At 43.1% G+C, this 7,581-nt stretch overlaps 1 pseudogene; it reads right to left on the minus strand.

Annotated features, from left to right (window-relative positions):
• Window positions 1-5,299, minus strand: LOC112228192 (annotated as a pseudogene).
• Window positions 5,300-7,581: the final 2,282 nt, after the last annotated feature.

Genomic DNA, 7,581 nt, shown 5'->3' on the forward strand with positions numbered 1-7,581 from the left:
AATTCAACTCGATAAACAAATAATGTATAAACAATGGAACCACACAAACTACAAAATGTATGACTTTTTCCTAAAATGTGCTCAAAAGTAAAGAGATGTTCTGCTAAACATTTTAGTGGGACTATTTGCCCATGAAATGCTCTGTCCCTTGGAGTACTTGTGCTCTTCCAGAATATTTTTTTCTTCCATAGACTTATATCAAAGAAAGTATCATTACAGAACATTAACCCTTCAAGTGTTTTTTTTCTCTTGTTGATGGTTTCTGTTGTGACCCCCTCCTTCAATCCATTTTTCTGTGGCTGGATTTGAGAAGCCAGAAAGATCTCAAATGTTTTGGGGTATCTTCAGAGAGATGGCTTCATCTATAAAACCTGTCACCATTGCATTGGGTGTCAACATTTGTACAGAGTTTTCATGAAACACACAAAAGTATGTGTCCACAAAGCAGCATGTTGGATATTCAGGGTTTAGTCAGCTTTCTTCCTATTCACAATGGTGTCTGGAATCCAGTTCAGGCCGTCCTGTGAGAACAAAAAGATTACACATGACATTTTAAAAATTACAAAGCAATTACAGCATATACCGGTCGTAGATGTACAGTATATTGCAGCTACAGTGTTACGCATTTCATTGGACATATAGTCAGGTGTTATGTTGGGGTCTGACCTCCTGACCGGATCCTCTAGGACAGTACTCGGGCGATGCTAATCTGGAGCTTTACACTGCGTTGGTGTTGTGTTACCACGATGAGGCAAAGCATTTGTCTTGCCCTCCAATAGTTTGTTTAAGCTCTTCCTTTTCCCCCCTACTGAGATGTTGCCCTGACAACCCTGCTGTAAACTGTAATGACATAATCTGCTTCACACTATGTGGAACCCAGTTATAGATTCTGAAAATATCCTACTAATGATATGGTGGCTAACAGAGAATAACTTATTCTCCTGTGGGCTCCATTTATTTTACTACATGAATAGTGAGAAGAGGACGTGTTCTGGAGTACGCACAGCACTCCCCTTTTACTACATGAGGAGGAACAGAACATGAACACCCACTGAGTCCACTGAATTGGCACTTGATGTTGCCTTTAATATGTCTTGTAAGTCCCGGAGGATTGTACAGTACAGTTATTTTATATTGTGATATGGTGTCCCTTTCACTTCATTGAATGGTAGCTGGGACATGATCTGTCCTATTTTCAGAGATGTTGTGGCCTACCTATACTTCCTCTCCAGAGAAAGCGGAGTAGGCCTGGACCTGCCACTCCCGGTCGCGGTACGTGTGCAGGCTCAGGCCCTCTGCCATTTCCGCTGGCAGGCGAGGCCGTGGCCAGGTCCTGCTTGTTGGCAAAGATGAGCACTGGAACCCCCTTCAGGTTTTCGTCAACGATCAGCTCTGACAGCTCCTGAGGGGTCAGCAGTGTTATTTCAGAGAGGAGCATAGTGTGTGGACTACATCTCTGTGTTGTCTGCAATTACTGGTTTGCTTTCCACTGTTATAATAAAAGGCTTACTGTTAACATTAAAGTTTTACATGACAACGTTTGGAATAGAGAATGACTGCTATTTCAGTTGGACTCACCAGTCCAGTTTCTTCAAACAGCTTCTTGTCTGCACTATCTATGACATATATCTGGAGGAAAGAGGAAATAGGGGGGTAATTTATCATCTTGTAACACATGATTAATTCTCTATTTGGTATCTCACTTTTATTAAGATTGAAGTAAACTAATGCCCAAGCAATGAAACAGACTGTAGTCTAAACCTAACTGTAGTAAGTGGCTTCTATTTTACTCTCTGAAGCATATTACAGATACAGTGCCTTCGCAAAGTATTCATACCCCTTGACTTATTACACATTTTGTTGTTACAGCCTGAATTCAAATTGGTTTAAAAAAAATTATAATTAAATCTCATCTTTCTACACACAATACCCCTTAATGACAAAGTGAAAACATGTTTTTAGACATTTTTTGCAAATGAATTGAAAATGAAATACAGAAATATTACACCTCTGAGTCAATACATCTTAGACTCATTTTTGCCAGTGATTACAGCTGAAGTCTCTAAGAGCTTTGGACACCGGGATTGTACAATATTTGCCCATATTTTTTTTAATTCCTCAAGCTCTATCAAATTGGTTGTTGATCATTGCCATTTTCAAGTCTTGCCGTAGATTGTCATTCCTATTTAAGTCAAATCTGTAACTAGGCCACTCAGAAACATTGTATGTCCTCTTGGTAAGCAACTTGTGTTTTAGGTTATTGTCCGAAAGGTGATTGTCTCCCAGTGTCTGTTGGAAAGCAGACTGAACCTGGGTTTCCTTTAGTATTGTGCCAGTACTTAATCTTTTTATCCAAAGAAACTCCCTAGTTCTTGCCGATGACCAGCATACCCAAAACATGGTGCAGCCACCACAGTGCTTGAAAATATGAAGAGTGGTACACAGTGATGTGTTGTGTTGGATTTGCACCAGACATAACGCTTTGTATTCAGGACATAAAGTTAATTCCTTTGACACATTTTTTGAAGATTTACTTTAGTATGTTATTGCAAACAGGATGCATGTTTTTGAATATTTTTATTCTGTACAGGCTTCCTTCTTTTCATTCTGTCATCTAGGTTAATAGTGTGGAGTAACTAAAATGGTGTGGATTCATCCTCAGTTTTCTCATACCACAACCATTAAACTCTTTAGCTGTTTTAAAATCGCCATTGGCCTCATGTTAAAATCCCTGAGTAGTTTCCTTTCTCTCTGGCAACTGAGTTAGGAAGGACGCCTGTATCCTTGTAGTTACGGTGTATTTTTTTCTTCTTCTTATTTTAACCAATAGGTGTTCTTCTTTGCAAAGCATTGGAAAACCTCCCTTGTCTTTGTGGTTGAATCTGTGTTTGAAATTCACTGCTCTTGTCTTGTGACTTGTCAAGCACATTTTTACTCCTGATTTTTTGTTTAGGCTTGCCATAGCAAAGGGGTTGAATACTTATTGACTCTAAAAGACATGAATTTGTAAAAATGTCTAAAAACATAAATCCACCTTGACATTATGGTGTATTGTGTGTAGACCAGTGACACAAAATCTAAATTTAATCCATTTTAAAATCAGGCTGTAACACAACAAAATGTGGACAAATTCAAAGGGTGTGAATACTTTCTGGAGCCGCTGTATAATAGGACAAAGTGAGAAATCTGCTAACAGAATTTACACACCAACAAATCTGTGTCTTCCAGAAGGACCGAATCTTCCTCTGTCCTCCAATGTCCCACACGTTCAGTGTCATTCCGTGAGATGTGAGACTCTTAATGTTGAAGTCCTTTGGGATCAATGGAGGTGCAGAATTTGGAGGTAACACAGTTCAGCAGAACACAGCCTTAATCTTGTAGGCTACATGTGTCCGTAAATGAGAAGCTGTTTATTACATTCTGACATTACAAGATAGACAGGACTACCTGGTATGAGGACTCCTTACTGTCCCCAACTGTTCTGCCTGCGGTTATGGAACCCTGACCTGTTCACCGGACGTGCTCCCTGTCCCAGACCTGCTGTTTTCAACTCTCTAGAGACAGCAGGAGCGGTAGAGATACTCTTAATGATCGGCTATGAAAAGCCAACTGACATTTACTCCTGAGGTGCTGACTTGCTGCACCCTCGACAACTACTGTGATTATTATTATTTGACCATGCTGGTCATTTATGAACATTTGAACATCTTGGACATGTTCTGTTATAATCTTCACCCCGGCACAGCCAGAAGAGGACTGGCCACCCCACAGCCTGGTTCCTCTCTAGGTTTCTTCCTAGGTTTTGGCCTTTCTTGGGAGTTTTTCATAGCCACTGTGCTTCTACACTTGCATTGCTTGCTGTTTGGGGTTTTAGGCTGGGTTTATGTACAGCACATTGAGATATCAGCTGATGTACGAAGGGCTATATAAATACATTTGATTTGATGTACATTGATAATAAACCTAGACCCTATGTTTTTAGCTAGGCCTTACAAAATGTGTGTCACACCCTCCCTTAATGGTTAAGTAATCTTCAACCCCTGGATTAAAGTCACAGCCTGGTCTCAATTCTTAGTCTAGCTAAATGTACTATTGTTAATGTGCTATTTTGTGCAAAGTCTGCATAAACCGACTGCTTTAAACAAGCACGGTCTGTGATTGCCTTTGAAAAACCAAACCATACAACACTACTATGATGAACTTGAATAGACAATTGGGTTAATATGCCATTGTTTTCTCAAATGTCACCCATTTAGAGATCCCAGAATGACTATAGCTTGGTAGAAGGCATTGATATGATCAAAGATCCGTTTTTGAATCAGCAGGTTCAAAAAAGATCTGACATCCGGCTTCCATTGAGTAAGTGTCGTTCCGTGTAAGCCTTCGGGCAACAACCCGAGGAGGGAAGTGTAACATCCTGCCATGGTGGCGGGTCACAGAGTTGTCATTACAAAACTACAGTGGGCCTGCTTATGTAAGTTCAGAGCATGTCAGGATTGCATCTGACCTGTGTAGGAGTAATGGTGTTGACATCCTCGGATGAAAGCTGTTGTAGCAGAGTTGTTTTGCCAGCGTTGTCTAAGACCCAGAAGGACGATCCGAAGTTCCTCTTCTGTAGTTCCTTTTAATTTCTGTAGGACTGAGAAAAAAACCTGATAAAAACAAGATATAAGAGCATATGGCAAACAGACACAGAATAAAAGCAATTAGGACGCTTGTAAGAGACGACTAGGCATTTTGTTAGCTAAGATTGTGTCAAATCGTCAGTTAGTTTGTTATTGAAAATGGAAAACAATTTGTCCCTGAATAACCCTTTAGGACTTATCAAGATGTGCATTTCCATTCAACTCAAAGATCGGCAGCAGAAGGATGACCTTTTGAACTTCTCCCGTGTTGAATGATGTGCTTCAGACGGTGGGGGAAAAGACAGGTAAGAGGGTAAATCCTCATTCTATGGTGAATCTTCAGAGGTGAGCACAGCGCTGTCCAGGTACCCAGTAAATAGGCCTAAAGGTATCTCCTCGGTACCCCTTACATCTGTTTGAAGCGTCCAGAGCCAGGGTGGGGCCGTCTCCTGCTTGGCCTCCCTCAGCAGCTCTCCCTCAAGAGGAGGAGTAGGTAGGGGCCAGGGAAGGATTACCAGGCTACAATTAGCCCTCCCTGTTTTGCACACCTTTCCCCTGACCCCATTGGCCCCCACCCCTCCCTTGTCCTTTCTGTGCCTACCTCCATGCATTAGGGAGTTCACCTGGATCATCCTCCCCACCACCTGCCACACGGGAAGCCCAGAGCTCTTCATCTGCTGCCTTTCTCTGGTCTCTGCCCACTATCCTCCCACCCCCCCATCCTTCTCCCTCCTCTGTGTTCCTCCAAAAATATTGTTTCGTGTTTTCCTTACAAATCAAATCACATTTCTTCCCAACAATGAAGAGAGAAAAATAGACAAGTAATAGAAAGATAACACAAGGAATAAATACACAACGAGTAATAATAACTTTGCTATATACACGGGTTACCAGTACTGAGTCAATGTCCAGCAGTAAGACATATTGAGGTATATACTGTATGTACATATAGGTAGGGATAAAGTGACTAGGCAACATGATAAATAATAAGCAGTAGCAGCAGCATATGTGATGAATCAAAATAGTGCAAAGGGGAGGTCAATGCAGATAGTCCGGTTAGCTGTTTGGTAAATGTAGCAGTTTTATGGCTTGGGAGTAGAATCTGTTCAGGGTCCTGTTGGTTCCAGACTTGGTGTATCGGTACCGCTTGCTGTGTGGTAGCAGAGAGAACAGTCCATGACTTGGGTGGCTAGAGTCTTTGACAATTTTTAGGGCCTTCCTCTGACACCACCCGGTATAGAGGTCCAGGATGGCAGGGAGCTCGGCAGCAGTGATGTACTGGATCGTACGCACTACCCTCTGTAGCGCCTTGCAGTCACATGCCAAGCAGTTGCCATACCAAGCAGTGACGCAGCCAGTCAAGATGCTCTCAATGGTGCAGCTATAGAACGTTTTGAGGATCTGAGGGCCGATGCCAAATATTTTCAGCCTCCTGAAGGGGAAGAGGTGTTGTTATGATTTCTTCATGACTGTGTTGGTGTGTGTGGACCATGTTAATTCCCAAGTGATTTGGACACCGAGAAACTTAAAGCTCTCGACCCGCTCCACTACAGCCCTGTCTATGTGGATGGTGGCATGCTCGACCCTCCATTTCCTAGTCCACAATCCGCTCCTTTGTCTTGCTGGCGTTGGGGTAAATGTTGTTGTCCTGGCACAATACTGCCAGGTCACTGACCTCCTCCCTATTGGCTGTCTCATTGTCGTCAGTGATCAGGCCTACCACAGTAATGTCATCAGCAAGCTTAATGATGGTTTTGGAGTCATGCACGGCCACACAGTCGTGGGTGAACAGGGAGTACAGGAGGGGATGGACGGCGGCTTATCAGGAAGTCCAGGATCCAGTTGCAGAGGGAGATGTTCAGTCCCAGGGTCCCGAGCTTAGTGATGAGCTTGGAGGGCACTATGGTGTTGAATGCTGAGCTGTAGTCAATGAACAATATTGCAACATAGGTGTTCCTCTTATCCAGATGGGAGAGGGCAGTGTGGAGTGCAATAGAGATTGCATCATCTATAGATCTGTTGGGGTGGTATGTAAATTGGAGTGGGTCCAGTGTATCTGGGCTGATGGTGTATGTGAGCCATTCCTAGCCTTTCAAAGCATTTCATGGCTACAGATGTGAGTGCTACGGGGCGATTGTCATTTAGACAGGTTACCTTGGCGTTCTTGGGCACAGGGCCTATAGTGGTCTGCTTTAAACATGTAGGCATTACAGACAGGGTCAGGGAGAGGTTGGAAATGTCAGTGAAGTTACTTGCCAGCTGATCAGTGCATGCTCTGAGTACGCATCATGGTCATCCATCTGGCCCCGCTGCCTTTTGAATGTTAACCTGTTTAAAGGTCATACGAGATAACACAGTCGTCCAGAACAGCTGGTGCTCTCATGAATAGTTCAGTGTTGCTTGCCTTGAAGCTTGCATTTAACTTGTCTGGTAGGCTCGCGTCACCGAGCAGCTCGTGGCTGATAGTGATAGTTTGCAAGCCCTGCAACATCTAATGAGCGTCGGAGCCTGTGTAGTAGGAATCTATCTTAGTCCTGTATTGAAGCTTTGCCTGTTTGATGGCTTGTCGGAGGTCATAGCGACATTTCTTATAAGTCTCCGGATTAGTGTCCCATTCCTTGAAAGTTGCAGCTCAGTGTGGATGTTTCCTGTAATTCAGGGCTTCTGGTTGGGATATGTACATACGGTCACCGTGGGGATGACATCGTCGACGCACTTATTAATGAAGTCGATGACTGATGTGGTAAACTACTCAATGTTATCGGATTAATCCCAGAACATATTCCAGTCTGTGCTATCGAAACAGTTCTGTAATTTAGCATCCATTTCATTGGACCACTTCCGTATTGAGCGAGTCACTGTTACTTCCTACTTGAGTTTTTGGTTGTAAGCAGGAATCCGGAGGATAGCGTTATGGTCAGATTTGCTAAAGGGAGGGCGAGGGAGAGCCTCGTTT

Source organism: Oncorhynchus tshawytscha, linkage group LG30 (assembly GCF_018296145.1).
Source record: "Oncorhynchus tshawytscha isolate Ot180627B linkage group LG30, Otsh_v2.0, whole genome shotgun sequence".
In the NCBI taxonomy this organism is placed as follows: Eukaryota; Metazoa; Chordata; class Actinopteri; order Salmoniformes; family Salmonidae; genus Oncorhynchus; species Oncorhynchus tshawytscha.